General features: G+C 37.0%; 1 long non-coding RNA gene across 1 annotated transcript; it reads right to left on the bottom strand.

Annotated features, from left to right (window-relative positions):
- Window positions 1-14,217: 14,217 nt before the first annotated feature.
- Window positions 14,218-15,701, bottom strand: LOC5563931. The gene is made up of 2 exons (XR_002499880.1): window positions 15,544-15,701; window positions 14,218-14,772 (listed from the first exon to the last, which is right to left on the bottom strand). It is a non-coding gene; the product is annotated as an uncharacterized LOC5563931 (long non-coding RNA).
- Window positions 15,702-18,796: the final 3,095 nt, after the last annotated feature.

Here is an 18,796-nt window from a genome sequence, read left to right on the forward strand (position 1 = left end):
ATGCTAGAATTCCAACACACTAAATCATATTAAAACAACTAAGCAAGAATAACTATGATGGCCGGGTGATAACTAGTTATGTATAATTATCGAAAGAACAGCCTATGATCGAAAGAAGGAAAAACACTGATGAAAATTAGTCCATCAATCGTAAAACCACAAACTTGAAAAGTAGTCCGATGTTCGAAAATAGCATACTTAGTGTAAATACTGTGTGCCGCAACAACCAGTTGTAATTGATACTATATATAGCATAAATTTGTTTTTCTAAAAAAATAAAAGTTATATTTATTTCAATTCCAATTCATTTTTATTTGTTTTCAATTTGAATTCATTTTACATTTTACATTAAAAATACAACTAAATTATGTGTTAATCAATACTAAAGCAATTCCAGTGATGAAATCCATCTTATTGGCACTATCATAGTAAGTTACCTTATTCGCCAACTTCTCATCTTTTTCTACATTAGTTCTTACTTTTTTAGGAGCTGGCTGTCCCTGTATAGTACGTAGGATTTCTGTACTTGCGTTTCTCTCTGAAACTGTTGAAGGACGCAATAAAACGGTGGATTGCCGCATTTCAAGAGTGAATTCCATTTAGAATGCCAGCCTTCGATATTATTCGAAGTCCGAGGCAGATTATTTTTGACATTGTCAAACACAGACCACAGATTTGGCGGAAATATGGGTGCACGGTTCGAGTTTTTGTTCTACACTCTACGTCCGATCACGTAGAATTCAGAAACGTAGTCCATGAAATCGTTCATGGACTCTTGACTGTTTTTCCTGAGCTCTTGAAAAGCTTCCGGGATATCATTAGCCGGAAGAAATGCCATTGCAACAACTTTCTTGTAAAATAGTTGCAATCGATCCATACTTGGCCTGTAGCCCAATTTGCTTCACTTTTTTAAACCAATTCTGCAGAAATAGCAACCATGGAAACTAGCATCTGGAAACACTCTTTGAGCAGCGTTCATGGAAGCTAATTCGAAATCAATCAAAATTATGTCTGGATCAAGCTGGCAGTTAAGTTTTTCTGCTATTGTAGTGAGGCTACTGAACGCAGACTCGTAAGTGCCTTCGGTTTTCTTAGAAAGCAACATATACACCAGTGGAACGTATCGTCGAACAGCACCATCGCCAATATTCCCATGGATAGAAAATATTTGGGCAAAGTGTTTTGGCGCTGTAGAAAACGTCCCATCCATGATCCACATTTTTGCCATCGACAAAACCTTGATATGTGCGTTTGTCGTGAACAACATGATGCGACCATTTTCGGTTGCATAGTTTTGTTGAAGAAAACACTCTCCGTCCAACGTTTGCTTGAATTTTTCTTCAACAGCATCAAAGTCCTCACAGTCCTGAGGCTCTTTTGACGTATCGCCTATCCGAGATCGCTGTACAGTTCTTCGCTGCGCGTTTTTTTTTTTGAAATTGTAGTTTGTACCTAGAAGTAGTGTAAAAACATTCTAGTTAGTTCAGAAGAACAGTTGCTATGGCAACGCTTCCACATCATTTTTCACAGCGGTGAAAAATAGGCTGTAATCGAAAAACTACATAAAACCAACTGACCTCTGCTGATGTTCCTGCGGATACTGCTCGGATAACCTTTTCCGGCTTTTCGTTGCTCTCAGCTACACACAAGACCGAAACTCCGAGACTTCTGCCTTCAGAGCGTTTGGCTCATGGTTGTGAGTGCCTTTCACGCTAAGTTTGTCAGCTCTGAGCATGGCACGTTCTGTTCACTTTACTGAAATTCTGAGATTAAGGGGCCTATTTTGTAAATCGAGCAGATTCATGTGACTCGTCTATATTCATTGTCGATCAAAGCAAGCATGCATATTTCAGATGTCACCCATCGACTCCCATAGTAATCCAGTCACATAGAGTGATAACTGTCGAAAAACTCGAGTGACAGTGCTGAGTCGAGCAAATTTTTCGGTCGACAGTGACTCCAGTCGAGTCATTTTGATCGACTCGACTTATAAAATAGACCCCTTAATGCAAATGTAAACATTCGCAAAGCTTTCTTTATACAGCTTTATGCTGAGTAAATGCCCTGTACCTACGAACGAAAGCTTCTAAGCGATCCTTCTACTAACAAATCTGGCGAATTGACTCAGCTCTTTTTAACCTGTACTGGCAGCTATTGTACATACCGATCATTGTTTTGTCTCGACTGTTACACACTTAGGGGTCTATTTTATAAGTCGAGTCGATCAAAATGACTCGACTGGAGTCACTGTCGACCGAAAAATTTGCTCGACTCATCACTGTCACTCGAGTTTTTCGACAGTTATCACTCTATGTGACTGGATTACTATGGGAGTCGATGGGTGACATCTGAAATATGCATGCTTGCTTTGATCGACAATGAATATAGACGAGTCACATGAATCTGCTCGATTTACAAAATAGGCCCCTAAATCAGTCAGTCTAAGAGCTACAAAGCATTTTTTTGGCAAAGTTTCTTGAAGTTGAATGGTTTACAACTTTGCATGTATACCATAACTTTTACAAATAAAAAAGTTAGTTATACCATTTCTATGAAAATATGGACCACCTTAATTTTGAATAACACCAAACAAAGGACCTAATTAAAACAAATTACTTTGTAGAAGACATCTTATGTCTAATGTTTAATTCTAAAAACTTTAAAGGTCTATCCGTGTAAATCTGCTTCCTGGACCATACTGCCATAAAAGCACAGACAAACAGATGTAATAGCTAGAACAATTGTCAATTTAAAACATAGTCACGTGAACGTTTACGCCCAATGCTAAAAATACTAAATTTGGCCAACCGTGAACCAGGTGGCGGTAGTGCGCAAACGTCAAACTCGAACAAAAGCGATGCGAGTGCCACGAGTGGCCCGTCGGCCAACTACCAATTATTAGAATTCTGGCGCTATTCTGCTGTGCGATGAAAATAATTAGAGTGTTACGTCTGTTTGTCTGTGATAAAAGCATAACTGTTCCATGTGGATTTTAGAACCAATACCTAATTTCGTCGCCTACTATGCATATAAAAATTAACACATTTTGTGCAGTCCGATAATGAATAATATTATGCATTTTTAGTAGTCTATATATGAAGCAAATATATAAACATGAATTGTGAACAAGTTTATATTTTTGCTGATCAATAAAAGCAAAATAATAATATATGTATGAGAAGACTAACTACAAACTTTGAGCGCTAATTTTTCAATGCCTAATTTTTCCATACGGGACAGTCATGCAATTATGGGCAGCGTAGTCAACTGTGATTGAACTACGAGAGTGGACGCTCTTCATAATTTATGGTTTCATGCAAAAAAAGGATTCAAAGATTGTTTATAATGTTAATTTTGCATGAAATTCGTGAATAAACTTTAAAGGTCGCTTGACGACCCCCCCTCCCTCTGTTGAAAATCCCAGTTACGCCCATGAGCTAGCTCCCAAAGTTCGCTTCCACAGATCACACCCATCTCGCACCATTTCCTCATGAGAGGTTGGCTTGGAAGATCACGCACTCGTTCAAATAACACAGCCGTTTGCTGGAGTCGGATGAGCAGATTGGCTCAACAGAATTAGCGATAAACCGATCGAAACCGGAATGCGAAATTTCCTGCAGAAATTAAATCGCGGTGATTTGGCGCTTAGTTCTCATGCGTATCGGTAGAAGCAAATATTGGCCGTTTGGATCGCACGGATCCATAAGACTAAATATTGACTGTTTAGAGGATAATGACTTGCAGTCTAACGATCGATGGTTATTCATGATCATCATCACTAGCCAGGGCGAGGAAGTAGCCTTTGGGAATATGAATGGAAACGTACAAAATTAAGAATTGAGTTAGTCTTAGGTGAGCGCATGAAATATGGTTTTACTAACCTTCACGACCGTTGTTCTAAAATGTTCTTGTTATGGACATAACACAGAATATACCTATTTGTAAACTTTAATCTATTTTCGACCCACTATAATTCCTTGCCAGTTTTCGGATTTTCATTCAAATTAGGCCAAAATCGTATGAATGAGTCGAAAATTAGTGTTCTTCCTCTAAACGCGAAAAATAAGAAAATGTTTCCTCGCGTTCAGTATCATAACGACGTATCTATTTATATTCTTTATCGATTCTTTCTAAATTTGGTCGGTGTTCAGACAGACCTGACCAGAAGTTATTTTGGCATCATAAAGATATGTTGATAACTGCACAAATTTTGATGTTTCCGATGATATGATAGATATGATCAGATAGATAAGTTCCAGGATTACAACAAATATTATTATAAAAATGAAACAGACAATTTTCCAAGTTTAGTTCGTCACAGTCCTTAAGTCGAATGTAATTTTTTGGATAAATTCAACCTGAACACCGTTCTATTTAATATTCAAACGCAACGTCAACATTGTGCAATTCCTGCGCTGCCCTGGATAATCCACGCAACAAGTTATCTATTCATCTGCTGACACACATTGCGCTCGAAAATGTGTACACCTGAGCGGCCATTCACACCGGATTGCATCGCAAACAATGCCTCTCGATACGTCATATTTGTGGCAGGAAACTCCCATTGCGGCCTAATGCTCACAAAAAAAAACAAACAAATTATGTATGACACACAGGTTTGGTCATATTTCGGTCAAACACCTCGTTGTACCATGCGTACCAATCGCCAAAGGGCCCTCCTTTAGCTAGATATGTGGCTAAGTAGGACTAAGGCGATTGTGCTTACGTGATTCACGGTGTCAATATTTCGCCAGCCAAATGCATTCATATTGCTCGAAAACGGGTATTTGGCTGAAACCTGTTCCCACCCGAAAACGACGCAATCCATGCCTAAAACTACACATGCGAGGCGGAAACATATTTTGATGGCTGCACCCGCTCGCCCCTCGCGCCTTTTCCAATTGAAAGCACTAGTATTTGCCTGCGTTCGATGAATAGACACAATAGCGTTGGATATGATTGTATGACAAAATAATCGTAAAACTTTGCTCCTGTTCATTTTTTTAAGGAGTCTCTAGCATAATTACCGTTTTGATTCATGTTGAGGGCAGCTTCAAATTCCACTCTACTTTGTTTGGGAAACATTTCACACGAAATGTTTCAATTTTTGTCGTTAAAAAGTTCTCACTTTCGAGGCTTGTTTGAATAAGCATTTTCTAGAGATATCTATGCAATATTATAATCCCCAACTACCTTAGGCATATTTTTATTGGTTTGATGATTTCAATTGATGATTTATAGAGACAAATGCCCCTTCTGGGTAAAGTCTCTCTAAACAAAAAAAAAATGATGATTTGACTTTTCTATTTTTGATTTTCATGAGATGTCCGAATCAAAATGTCCGAAATATAAGGCAAAAGAAAGAAAGCGATCGGAATAGGAAACAAGAATAATTTTTTAAACAAGAATCATACAAAAATGGTTAATTTAATATGCTATTTGATGAGTTATTGACCGTTCAGTTCCTAACTGTTCGCGACCGTTTGAAATAGTCGTCGTCTCAAACGGTCGGTGAAACAGTCGCTGTCAGATTTGCCAGCAACAATGAACGAGAAAGTTTTCGCGCGCAAACGTGCACCGTTACTCTTTCAAGTACAGCAACAAGGATAGGCCTTTTCATGTGACAGATCCGTCTATGCATTTGTTTACATCGGTGGAGGACCGGTGCTAACACGAGCCTGTCATTTTCATAGAAGAACTGTCAAAGTGCTTCCCGATCAGCTGATTTGAGACGTCATGTGAATAGGCCTATAGCAGAGTAAGCGTCGGATCAGATCAACGTATTTTGACAGCTACTAAAGGTAAGCTGCATTTTTGTTTATCTTACACGAAAATACTCACACAGATAAAATAGTTATGAAAATCCGTCAGATTTGTACTGAAATCGGAATATAAATTCAATTTATTCGATTGGCTTGTTTAGGGGTATCCAGTTTTTAACATATCATGATTCTACGATAAAAATTGAGCCAGAATCCAAAGTTTCTTAATTTTTCGTGCCACTGGAACTATTTTTAAAACATTTTTGAAGTTAGTATGGAAATCGCTTTTGAATCATTGCTCGGCAAATGTTACTACGGGACGAGCTGTCATTTTGTAAATTGAAATGTCATTGAGTCTACAGATTAAAATCTTCATAAATCATTTATAACGTCAAAATTAAGATATTGAAGCGCTATCAAATTGTATTTTACTTTGAAAAATGTACTCTTCCATCAAACTACGAAAACTTTTTCAGTGCCAGTTTTCACCGGTTTGGAACTAGAAAAGTGCTTAAATTTTACCATTAAAGTGTCAAATTGTCATGTTCCCAGACAACCAGAAGTCGCATAGCAGTATACAAACAAAGTCGCTTATTTGTACTAAATGCATCACTCCTGCATTACATGGTGGATGAAATCGTTTGATCGATGAGTTTCCTCGCATTAAACGCTATTTTATGAGTTCATATGTACACTCCATTTCGTCCCGTATACTTTTACAAAGTAAGTCGGATCAATCCGTAGCAGCTGTCAAATAAATTTTGTTATCATAAATTAAGTCACATAAGAGTACAGACAAATTCGCAAGAAAATCTATACACTCGCATTGTATGTTATGTTTCATAATATAAAATATGCACGTATATCGCCTCCACTTTTGTACGTATAAGACCTTTTCGCGACATCTTATACGTGAAACTTTGCACATATAAGCATCGCATAACGCAAAAGGCGATTTGGTTGTACGTACATTCTGGTTGTCTGGGTTCCGACATGCAGGAGCAAATTATATTCGAAGAAACCCTCAAACAGAACCATGTGAACCGGTTACGTTTCATAGATTTCCAACGATCAATGTGCAGAGAAATCGATGGCTAACATTTTTGGGCTAAAACTTTAAAAATAAATAGCACGAATCTTTTCGTTCGTTCCAAGCACTTATATTCCGTGAATCAGATAGCAGGACCATAGCGGAAGAAAATAAAGAAAAACCTGTTGTAAGTTTTGAACAACTATCAAAAGTTAAATTATACTGAACAATAAACAACAAGCAAATGCACCCTGTGTTATATATATTTATACCAATCTAAAATATCTAAAAGGCCGATCGAAAATCTTCCAAAAACACTGTTGTAAAGCTTGAAACTTTTCAGTATACTCAACTCAAAACCGACCTAAATTGCACTCTCACTCCTTTGTATTTGGGCCCCTCATATGACCTAGACTGACCTAGACATTCGGTCAAATTTCCCAAATTATAACAGGATTCAATTCCTGCATTCCGTACAATAATGCCTTTCTATGTACACTCCCGTGCATAAGTTTGGGTTCACCCCCTCAAAAACATACAAAAGTGTTCAGTCAATTTCTCTGTGATTACACGTCCAATTGAAACTCTCTAAGCCACATTCGAAAGGCAAAGAGTAATTCTTACTTCGTAGGTATTTTTCCAAAAACATTTTTTGCATTTTGTATACATAATTTTTACTTAAAGTTGTGACATTTTTCAAAAAACACACTGAAAAATCATATCTAATTTTCTCAGCATTGGATCGACCGAAATTTTGAATCAAAGCGTCATTAGAATCGTAATCTTATATTCTTTGAAGAGCACTCACGAAATTTTTGCGGAAAAATCTGATAACTATTCAAAATCAATGAAACAGTCATCCAAGTCATCGTGCAAAAGTTTGGGTTCACCCCTTTGTATGGTGTATCGTGCAAAAGTTTGGGTTCACCTGAACATACTTTAAACATGAAAAATCTGTGAAATCTCAAACCTATCATTATTTGCGCTCGAAAAAGCTTTAAACTATTAAAATTGGTTGAAAAATGGCAGGTGAACCCAAACTTTTGCACGATTTGCATCATATTGAGGGGTGAACCCAAACTTTTGCACGATGACTTGACTGACTGTTTCATTGATTTTGAATACTTTTCAGATTTTTTCGCCAAAATTTCGTGGGGTCTCTTCAAAGAATATGAGATTACGATTCTAATGACACTTCGATTGAAAATTTTGGTCGATCCAATGCTGAGGAAATAAGATATGATTTTTCAGTGTGTTTTTTAAAAAATGTCACAATTTTAAGTAAAAATTTAGTATACAAAATTCAAAAAGCTGTTGTGGAAAAATACATACGAAGTAAGAATAACTCTTTGCCTTTCGAATGCGGCATAAAGAGTTTCAATTGGACGTATATTCACAGAGATATGGACAGAACACTTTTGTATGTTTTTGAGGGGGTGAACCCAAACTTTTGCACGGAAGTGTACATATAATAAATATATTCTTGTATGTAAAATAAAACACAACTTGCACGGCCAGTTATTTCTGAAGGAGGTAAAGGGTTGTGATGAGATACATGAAAAATACTCCTCATAAAAAGATCAAATGCACGGGTAGAAATCAGAATCCAAAAACAAGATAATGACTCATGATATCATGATTCCAGCGTGTTTTCGTCTTATGAAAATACACCATGATTTGGACTCATGATATCATGAGTCAGATTGCCGTAACGCAACACACGCGTTAGGTTTTTGTAGCTGATTGCTCGGAATCATGATTCAAATGCCAAAAATGCTGAGTCGCGCATCCGTTTATGATCGACAAAATAAAAAAAAGTTAAAATAGCATACATTGAGATTCGAGCCAAGAACCTTCCGATTTTGAGCCACGTACTCTACCACTCAACCACTTCGTCATCTTAAAGTTAGATTTATCGATACGAATGACATGAAGCAAAGTGCGCCGCTTAGTGTTTTCACACTGGATGTTACGCTTATGGGGAATCATGATTATGACTCCAGGAACCATGATTTGTGATCCTGATATTATGACCTAACCAATTTATGAATTTCATGATTTGTAAATCATGGTGTGGGGATCAGATTTTTATCCGTGTGCTTTCAATGACCACCCAATAAATTATTTTGCTAAGCTATCGACATTTTGTTATCCAAAATAACTAAATTTACTTAAATTGCATTAAAATATAACAAATGCCATAAAAATCCGGAAAAACTTCATAACTATCTACTCATACTAATGCACAGTCGTGAATAGCATACCTTATATAGCTGTCAATATACTTAGGGATCAGATTTCCAAAACAGCTGTTGTTGACACTCAGCCGCCTGCTTGCACGGCTCGAAAAATGAGGGGTGGTTCGATGAAATGTTTATAAAAGTATCGTTCACTAAACAAAATTCAGCTTGTTATAAATGTTTGAATGCTCAAAATTCAGGTTTAATGAAACAATTCAGAAAGTGGCAATAGTTTATAACGCGTAAGGTATGTATAGTTATCATAAGTATGTGTTTCAACTACATTGGCAACATTATTTGATCTGGATGGAATACATTGAGATTTCCCTCGATTCCCAACGACTGTTTCGAACAGTCTCATCAATAGCCGATTCAATTCAACAACAATCCAACATTGAAGTGGGTATACAATAAAGTTGATCTACGAAGACACCGTGTATTACGGACAATTAAGGCCTCAGTGATTTTAGTTGATATATTTAACAAATGTTTTCAATTAGCATATTTTCCTGACAAATGGAAAAATGCTAAGGTTGTTCCAATTTTAAAACCAGACAAAAATCCTGCAGAAGCTTCTAGCTATCGTCCAATCAGTTTGCTTTCCTCCATCAGTAAACTTTTTGAAAAGGTTATTTTGAACAGAATGATGGCCCACATCAACGAAAATTCAATTTTTGCCAATGAACAGTTCGGATTCCGCCATGGACATTCGACCACTCATCAACTGTTACGTGTAACAAATTTGATCCGTTCCAACAAATCTGAAGGCTACTCTACTGGTCTTGCTCTTCTAGACATAGAAAAAGCATTCGACAGTGTTTGGCATGAAGGTTTGATCGTAAAATTAAAAAACTTTAATTTTCCAACATACATTGTTAGAATAATTCAAAGTTATCTGTCAAATCGTACACTTCAGGTTAATTATCAGAACTCCAGATCTGAAAGACTTCCTGTAAGAGCTAGTGTTCCCCAAGGCAGCATTTTGGGACCAATATTATACAATATTTTCACATCTGACTTACCTGAGTTACCTCAGGGATGTCAAAAATCTTTGTTTGCGGATGACACAGGCCTCTCCGCCAAAGGACGAAGCCTGCGTGTCATCTGTAGTCGATTGCAAAAAAGTTTGGATATATTTTCTTCATACTTGCAAAAATGGAAGATTTCTCCTAATGCTTCCAAAACTCAACTAATAATATTCCCACATAAACCAAAAGCTCTTTATTTGAAACCTTCGAGTAGACATGTTGTCACGATGAGAGGGGTTCCAATAAATTGGTCAGATGAAGTTAAGTATCTAGGGCTCATGCTAGATAAGAATTTAACTTTCAAAAATCACATTGAGGGCATTCAAGCCAAATGTAATAAATATGTAAAATGTCTCTATCCCCTTATTAATAGAAAATCAAAACTTTGTCTTATGAACAAGCTTTTAATATTCAAACAAATTTTCAGGCCAGCCATGTTGTATGCTGTACCAATATGGACTAGCTGTTGTAATACCAGGAAGAAAGCTCTGCAGAGAATTCAAAATAAAATTTTGAAAATGATTCTGAGGCTTCCTCCCTGGTATAGTACCAATGAGTTACATAGAATATCCAATGTTGAAACATTGAAACAAATGTCGAATAAAATAATCAATAATTTCAGGCAAAAATCGTTACAATCTTCTATTGCCTCGACTAATGCGTTATATGTTTAGGTTAAGTTAGGTTAAGTATATTCAAAGCGTTTTTTTCTCTTATAAGCAAGTGAAATCAACTCACCTGTAAAAAATCTGAACTGCTACGGCAAATGAAATGTAATATGTTATTAACAAAATGTTAATAAAATCTTAGATTTGTTTTACCAAATTAGGATGATAGTGTTGTCTTATAACACAGAACACCTAGATATAAGAAATAATGAATGTAATGTTTGGAATGATACTAATAAAGAAATTAAAAAAAAGGCCTCAGTGATATATAAATATTATAAAAAAATAGGTAAGTCTGAAACTTCGCCACAACTAGAGATCGGGGAGTCGTGAGTCTAGGTCTCTCGCGTTCATTTGCTGCAAAAACCAAAAAAAATCGGTCGAGGGGTCTATATACGGTTGGAGTAAACCACAGTTTTAAATCGGTATATCTCAAAATTCAGCTAATATAGAAACGTAGGGGCTTTAGTCAAGTTGTTCTGGAGGTGAAGCGCTATTTGATGGTACCGCATTTAATTCGGAATTTGACCGCTAGGTGGCACTAGTGGGCATGAAATTTTACTTTAGTTTTGCAAATATTTCAGGATCCTGATCATTTAGAAGGATGGCGTCTTCGGCAAAGTTGTGTAGTAAGTTAAGGACTTTAATGGTTCGAGCTAGTTGATTCAAAATTTTGCCACAAGGCAGCGCTAGTGTGCATGAAACTTTTTTTTGCAGATATCTCAGGAGCCTGACTACTTAGAAAGATAGTGTCTTCGGCAAAGTAGTTTAGTAGCTCAAGGACTATCATTATTTGAGGCAAGAAATAGGATATTTTTCCACCAAGCAGCGCTACTGAACATAAAATTTTTAATAACTACCGAAGAGCTAAACATTACATATAATTTGCAATTGGATTAGATGGACAAATTGATGTTAAGATTTGCGAAAAAGTTACACGTCTTCTCAGTGAGAATCGAACTCACGATTCCCCGATCTCTAGTTGGGGCGCGTTACTACTACGCCATGAGAGGACTCATGAACGCAGAAGTTAACCTGAATTCGATTTCAGCTCAATAATCACGTGGTCCTTTTTCGCAAAGTGCACCTCTTTCGGAAGAATTAGATGCCCATCCAAACACAACGCTTTCTATATGTATCCAATGCCTAGCCCGAGAGCGCATTGTTTTTTAGGTATAAGAATAGCACACTACACTAGCCAGCAACTGCGCTGGCTGAGGTTTCTATTGTTTGGGCTTCCAATGGGTCGCGACGTTCTCAAACGACCGGTTACGGAACATAAGTCCGTTGCTCGATAAATACTTGTTTTTAGTTATGAATCGTGGTTTACGGCCAACCAGCCGAGTGGAAGTTTAACAACTACCGAAAAGCTAAACATTACATATAATTTGCAATTGGATTAGATGGACATGGATTGGATTCGCAAATCTTCACATCAATTTGTCCATCTAATCCAATTGCAAATTATATGTAATGTTTAGCTTTTCGGTAGTTGTTAAACTTCCACTCGGCTAGTTGGCCGTAAACCACGATTCATAATTGAAAACAAGTATAAAATTTTTGTTTTGCGGATACTGCAGGATCTTGACTTTTTTAACAGGCACCTTCAGGAAAGTTGTTCAGAAGCTCAGGAACTATCATTGTTTTACAAAATCTCGATCTTTATGGATTAAACAAAGAAATAATTTTAACTACTGAACAACTCTGCCGAAGACGCCATCTTTCTAATTGACCAGGCTCCTGAGATATTTGCGAAACAAATGTTTTATGCTCACTAGTGCCACCTGATGGCAAAATTTTGGATCAACTAGCTCTAACAATGATAGTCCATAAGTTACCGAGCAACTTTGCCGAAGACGCCATCTTTCTAAATGGTCAGTATCCTGAGATCTGCGATACAAAAGTTTCATGCTAACTAGCACCGCCTAGTGGCAAAATCCCGAATTTCTTAGCTAAAATAATGATAGCCCTTGAGCTACTGAACAACTTTGCTGGAGACGTCATCTTTGTAAGTAATCAGACTCCTGGGATATTCGCAAAACCAAGGGTGTTGTACAAAGTACAACGGGCGACTACTCGCGTTACAAAAATTCGCGCGACGACCGAAAGGTTAAAATTGTGCGCGCTTTCAAACTGCTTAGCAAGTTTTTGAATTTTTTCGCAATTAGATAGTAATAATTTGTTTTCCTCTTTCAAAGCCGGTATTCGCTTTTGAGTTTTTTTTTCAAATTAGATTTTAAATTAGAGATTTTTATTTTCAAAATTTTGGTTGTTAATTGTGTTAATCGTTTTTTAATTTGTTTCTGTAGATCTCGTCATATCATTTTCATAGCAGGAGTGCGAGTACGTTAAAATTGCCTTCTCCTTACGCTTTTAAGACGTATCAAGAGTTTAAGATTATCGTCTATAATCACGGATTCAATTTTTACCTCACATTTTGATATTGCAATGCCCCTGGTTTCAATAATGAAATTTGTTAAAGTTTCAAAAGCATTAAGTAGATGTAAAAACCGAATTTAGTACTATACCATTTAATTTCACTAGGTGACTAGAGTCGGTTAAGACCAAATCAATCATAAAAGGGTTTCTAGAAGAGGAAAAACATGTAGGGCTATCAGGGTATTGAATTGAGAAATATCCTGAATGGCTCTCGTCAAATAAAATTCTGCACTTTGCGAATTATTCCATGAGCGATGTTTGGCATTAAAGTCACCAATGACAAAAAAAAATACTTATTTTCGCAAGTCATTTTGAATCAAATTAACTTGCTGTCCAGTGCATTGAAAAGGCTAATAGGCAGCTATGAAAGTAAATGTACCATGCTGTGTTTCAACAAAGATATCCAAAGTTTCAAAAATTTTGGTTTCAAATGACGAAAAAAGTTGATGTTTTATACGCCTATGATTGATGATTGCTACTTCCCCACGTGCACCATCAAGTCGATCATTACGATGAACAAACATTTTTGGATATCTTTTTAGATTTGATCCAGGTATATGTATTCCAGTTTTCTTCAATTATTGACAGTGGAGCTGATAAGTTTAAGAATGACAAGACAAGAATGTGACATTCAATATGAAACACTGACTTGAGTCAGTTAAGACCAAATCAATCGTATAGAATGGTTACTAAAAGACAAAAGAAAGAGTAGGGTATTGAATCAAGACATATCTTGAGCAGCGCACATAAAATAAAAATCGACGGAGTGACGGATTGACATTTTCGATGATCATCCAATGCTCATTATGTTTTGAACTTTAAATTCAACATGGTTTAATCAACCACCATGCCTGAACATATCAACCATGGAATTGGCGGATGCGATGACTATTCAAAAATTCTCATGTTTCATACCAGAACAACCGCTTCGTGACGTCAAATTTACGCAAGGAATTTATTTATCATCGTCTAGGATTTGTTTGTTCGGTGATGCAAGGCAGACGCTTTGTTTTTGTGATTTTCGGATATTTTCTTACATTTCAACACAAGTTTGTTTCAGTTTGTAAGTCTTATCGTTTATTCAGGTTGTACATTCAAGCTATTTGACTGTCGGCTTTATGTTACACAAAATAGAGTTAAAATCGTTCATTGCACTCACGTGGTCGTCCTCCAATCATTCATGGTTCAATAGAACCATTTATCAAACAGGTGAAAAGTAAATTAAAAGTAGAAATTCCTATCGCTCTAAGAGAAAGCTTCCCAAGCTTGTGGCGGTTGGGCGTCTCGGTGGGAGGGAAGTCCCATCACCTGCTTCTGCACCAGGCAGTTGCAAATCGGCACTGCCTCGTCGAAAGCCCGCCCTCACTGGAGAGACTAGGCATGGGTTGCTTTGTCGGGGGGCTTACGGACTTAGACCTAGACCTCTATCTAACCCAGTAGGAGCAGCTTTTTCTTCAGCAGCAGCTTCTTGAACAGGAGATCCTGGGTGTCCTGGGGGTTGATGGTGTCGTCGGCGGCGGCTCCATCGGCTCCGAAGATGCTCTCATCGTTGACGGCAGGCACGGCGGCCACCAGGGCGAAGGCCAGCACCACAAGGCAGATGGTCTGCGGAAAAAAACGACGAAATCAATTATCACACTTGGGCGTTTACGAGGGGGTGTTGAACTTGAGCTCGATGGGAGGAACATTTCCGACATAACAAGATAATAGCAAATTTCTTTAACACTTCAGTCGTTGCGCTGTTGTATTGTGTACAACACTGGTCAAAAAACCTCGCTCCTCGTTCACAACACCAGCGAGGTGGTTCTGACGATGCCAAACCACGCGACGACTGGAAGGTTAAACAAACGTTAAAAATAACAGAAGATGATATAATTTTGTTTTCAAGATGCGTTTGTTCTTAGCTTATAATATGTTTAATATTGCATTTGTACGTTTATTGTAAATAACATCCAAAGTTATGAACAGTTAGGTACATTTTTTTTCCAACATCCTTCAAAAAAATTCTGTAATATTTCGATGTAATTATATCAGGATAAGTTATATTCTTGTAAAAGTATGTTTATGTTATTTAAACTACTACTTTTAACTACATATTTCATAACCACTGGCGGTGACATGAGAATAGCATCAGAGAAATACTGTTATAATCTTGTTTCTTCCTTCTGGTCTGGTTCTGAGCCACTTGTGGATGGAATCGTATATATTGCACTAATTTGCCTTCAATTTCACTGGATTATTCTTATAATTTTTCGAGGCTATCACAACGATCACGATGAACGAACTCTGTGAGCAGCACCATTTTCAATGGTCCACTGGCTTCTCAGAAAAAATATTCCAACAACACAAAGCACTAGCTAATTCACGAAAACGTACCATGAGCAGGAATTTCATTTTGGATAATTTGGTGGAGGGTTGACTTGACCGCGAAAAGTGAACTGCGTTTGGATCGATTAACGACACTCGACTGATAGTGACCCTTCCGTTGGCGAGGAATTTATATACCGAAGAGCCCAAGTCGACGCGAGCCAAGAGACAAGCCAGCTTGCCGTACGTCACAAACGTGCCTTGGTCCCGGTTTCAGAGTCAGCGCGGAGCAACGGAGGGCCCTCCGAGCGAATTCCCCGCGCATAGTTTGCGCGATTTACGCGATGTGTGAAAGGCAAAACGGTTAGGGGGGACATAAGTGGGCGAGCGGTGGAGGCAAGCGAACGAGGGGGTAAGAAGCTACCACATATGAGCAACAAAGCCCCCTCTTGCTTGGTAGCCTAGTAGGTAGCGTATGAAATGCACGAAACATAACCCGAACCTACCAGCAATGGGGACTCGGATGCGCCGCACAGTAGTACCGACCATAGGCCAAAAACGGAAAATAAGTGATTTTCTTTCTCTTACCTTTTCATAGATGAATAAAGACCTCAAGAATATTTAAACATACGTGTCATATAAACCCAAGTTGGATATTCATAGTAAGGCCGTAAATGATTGAATAGATTTTCCTGGTTTTACAATATGTATGTAAAAAAAATCAAATATTTTCTTCATTCTGTTGATTGTTCGTAAGACAAAATCGTAGAAAATTTCAAAAAGTTTGAAGTTCAGAACCACAATCTACTCTGAAAGAGGCTATGAAGTGTATAGTTATGTCACACAAATAAAGCAAAATAGCATTATTTATTTATCTATTTATTTATTTATTTATTTATTGCTCTAATATATGTAACGTAAGACTCATGTCTTTTTTATGCTACACAAAGTAGTTTACTGTAGAAGAAAGCGCCGTTTGCAAGAGTTATAGAGAGTCTATATAAATAAAAATGGAATGGTGTTTGTATGTCACGAAATGGCTCACGAACGGGTCAACAAGTTTGGATGATTCTTTCTCCATTTTGTTCGTCAAGGGTTCCGACGTGTTTGTGTGAATAAAAGTTCCAGGATATTCACCGGGAAAGTCGGGAAAACGAAAGTGAACGGAACTGTCATTTTGTATGGGACGATTTATAACGGCTATAATTTCTACTTATACATTTACAATTAAAATTATTTAAAGTGCTCCTTACATCCTCTCTTAAAAGCTAAGTATGATTTCTCATTTGAAAGGTTTATAGGCAATGAATTCCAATGTACTACACCTCGCACAAAAAAATGAATTCCCGTACTTAGTTGTGTGATATCGTGGTAAAATATATTTTTTATAACGAATGCTTCTCGCAAGTTGTAGCTTGCTGTGTAAATAATATGGTTGTTTTGTGCCAGAAAGCTTGTGTAAAAATAGACAACAACGAAGTTTACTGAAATTTTCTAAGCGACATCCTATGAATGAGATGAATGAGAAACGCAGTAATATCTATTTAAACTGAAAATATAGCGAATACACGTATTCAATGCTACTTTTAATTTATTGAAGGTAAGCAATGATACGGAGCCTAGCAGAAAATCACAAGTTAAAATTTAATGTAAAATTAGGCTTTTGAACAATTTTAATTTTGTCGTGCTTGACAAGAATGATGCACATTTCGATAACGTTCATAAACAGGCATAAATATTACCACATTGTGACAAGATATAACTATCCCATTCTAAATTTGAATCAATTCGGATACCTAAACTAGTAGCATGTTCAACGAACTCGATAATTTCATTATTGATTTTCAATGAAGAGAGCATTAGTTTTCCAAGCGTTCAATGTTAGCTTGTTTTTGTGAGACCAATTATCAATCCGTTGCAAACCTTCATTGATATCTTGCGAAGTTTTTGTCGATGTATTTTCAAAACATTTATAGTATAATTGAGCATCATTCGCAAAAAGATGGATCTGGCAATTTTTCACAACACAAGGTAGGTCATTTATAAATACAGAAAATAAAATTGGGCCTAAAATTGAACCCTGCGGCACTCCAGAAGTAACGGGTAGAAAGCTTGATAGAACCCCATTATTAAGGCTAAGTAGCCCGTCATTCATTTTGGCAACAATGATGACTTTTCAGCTTGCATTTCAAAGTTATAAAACTCAGTCTTGATAGTTTATATTGAATTGAAAAAGTATCACTGTACGCGCAAACATGCATAAAGTATGCTGATACTTTTTCAGCTGAGTCAGTGCAAAACCAACTGATTTTCTTTGATTCGAAATCGTGAGATGAATTCGCAACAATCATCAACGACGCGTACAAATTTCAACGACGGATTTTGACATTGACCTGTTTTTCTATCTCACCAAATGCATTGTGTCGCGTTTTATATGATAACTATGGTTAGAGAAAGTAGAAAGAATAATTTAACTGAACAGATCCGTTCAAAAAGCATGTAATCGCTGATACAAAATTTAAAAGATAAAAAAATTATTTATAAATAGGAGCGTAGGAGGGTAATCAAAAATCATAATAAACGGAATTGGGGAATGCAACCAATTGATTTTTTTCTGAGTCGTATATATAACAGCTTTTGAACGATTTCGGATCAGATTGCTTAATTGAGAATCCAAATTCGACGACATAGAAGAATCATGAACTGATAAGGCGCATCCATCTACTGACATAATTTCTCAAATTTGGACCAATGACAGACAAGACCTTCCTATTTCATTTGCTGCTAAAATGAAAATAATCCATCGGGGGGTCTAGTGCATTTTTTTTTGTTTTTTAACCCGTATAGGCCTGAGCGATAGCATAAATACTACAACCCTTACCACTTAGTGAATACTTAACGGATTCAAATATTTTTTTGTCAGTATACTGGCCCACATATCTAGTTTCTAGAAGTGGCCAGAGGAACGCGGGAGTACTCCTGCAGCCGGAGTTATTACGGTGGGTTACAGGGTCAAGTCGGGTAGAAAAAGGCGATTTTTTGGGATACGCAAAGTTATCTCTATTTATTTCCAATGGAAATCATTTTAATTTACATAAATCATTGAATCATCATCTGATATTCAACATTATAAATGAATAGTTTTTCACCGTTTATAGTGTACCAGATGCGGCCACTCGGACTTAATGCCTTGAAGAACCGGATCTAGATTTGTTAGGTACTAAACCGTTTCAAATTTCTAAAAGTAGAGATCGAACATAATAGTTCACTAAAATGCGTTCCCATAAGCTTGACATAGATGTTATGATACAAATTGTGCACT

This window comes from Aedes aegypti, chromosome 2 (genome assembly GCF_002204515.2).
Source record: "Aedes aegypti strain LVP_AGWG chromosome 2, AaegL5.0 Primary Assembly, whole genome shotgun sequence".
NCBI lineage: Eukaryota > Metazoa > Arthropoda > Insecta > Diptera > Culicidae > Aedes > Aedes aegypti.